This window comes from Vombatus ursinus, unplaced genomic scaffold, assembly GCF_900497805.2.
Source record: "Vombatus ursinus unplaced genomic scaffold, bare-nosed wombat genome assembly UNPS02014778.1, whole genome shotgun sequence".
Taxonomy (NCBI): Eukaryota; Metazoa; Chordata; class Mammalia; order Diprotodontia; family Vombatidae; genus Vombatus; species Vombatus ursinus.
Window position 1 is genome coordinate 23,222,377 of NW_020954556.1, and position 1,465 is coordinate 23,223,841.

The 1,465-nt window shown below is 35.8% G+C and overlaps 1 pseudogene; it reads left to right on the forward strand.

Moving 5' to 3' along the window:
- Positions 1 to 194, forward strand: part of LOC114045222 — a 548-nt pseudogene extending 354 nt beyond the window's left edge.
- The last annotated feature ends 1,271 nt before the right edge of the window (positions 195 to 1,465 follow it).

The following is a 1,465-nucleotide window of genomic DNA, read 5'->3' on the forward strand; positions in this document are numbered from 1 at the left end:
AGAAGAAGAAGAAGAAGAAGAAGAAGAAGAAGAAGAAGAAGAAGAAGAAGAAGAAGAAGAAGAAGAAGAAGAAGAAGAAGAAGAAGAAGAAGAAGAAGACTGCGCGTGCTAAGAGGAGGATGCAGTACAACCAACGCTTTGTCAACATGGTGCCCACTTTTGCCAAGAAGAGCGGCCCCAATACCAACTCCTAATCCCTCGGTATTTTCTGTCTGTCCCCAATAAAGCCACTATGACTCTTAAAAAAATACAGTAGGCTTTTGCAAATTATATTCTGTAGCCAACTACATCTAAATGTCACATGATTTAGTGAAAGGTACAGAGAGTACAACAGGCAAGTGTGCTCACGATTTTCTGATCATATTATAAAGTTGGTCCACTAGGACATCTATCTTGGAAACTCTAAGCCGATGAGCCCAGTCAATGCATTAACACGCATTTATTAAGAGCCTATTATGTTCTAGGCACTGTTTTAAATGTTAGGGATACCAAGAAAGGTACAGTCCCTGCAAACAGAAAAGAGACAAACAAGATAAATTGGGAATATTCTCAGAAGACATAGGATTAAATAGGAGCAAAAAAATATGCTAGATTTAATTTGGGAAAATAGTAAAATGCTTTTTGATGATTTCAAACTTCTTTCTCAAAAAAAATCCCATTTTCAGATAGAATTTGATCCCAATGACAAACATAATATAAAAAAACCATAATTTAAAGCAAATCTTCCTCTGATAATGATGATATATGGCTACAAATCATGAAATCTTCAATGAATCAAAATTGTGTACTACCCAAAAGGCAATTTTAAAAGGAAGATATGCAAAAATAAACTTCAGTGTATTATCAGAGCATATAAAATCACATAAATGATATCAAATAGATAACTGAAAATGGAGGTAGATCAGTCATGTATGGAGAGCAAATATATGGAGAGAAAGAAAAAAAGCATTTGTTAAATACCAACTATGTGTTAAGCACTGTCCTGCATGACTTACAAATAATATTTCACTTGCTACTCACAACTATACTGGGAGGTAGATTCTATAATTATCCCAAATTACAGTTGAAGGAACTTAGGAGGACAGAAGCTAAATGAATCGCTCAGAGTCATATAGCTACTAATTATAAGAGGCTAAATTTGAAACTAGAGCCCAGAGCTCTAGCCACTGTGCCGCATAACCTACGCACTACATTGGTACCTATGGACTGTCAAAACTTGAGTGGAAGGTTCTCAGAGCATTGGACAGAATCCATGTAAAGGTTTATATGGGAACACGGGCAAGAGTTACATCAAATGAGAAGGCTCGAGTGGGTAGCAATCTGTACCATGAGAGGGAATACCTACATCAGTGAAAATTAGATCCATTAAACTATTAAAGGATTCCTATATACTTTGCATATGATATATGATCAATAGATGTTTGTTCCACTAAATTGAATTGTCCTGAGCAGAGGGCCATTATAG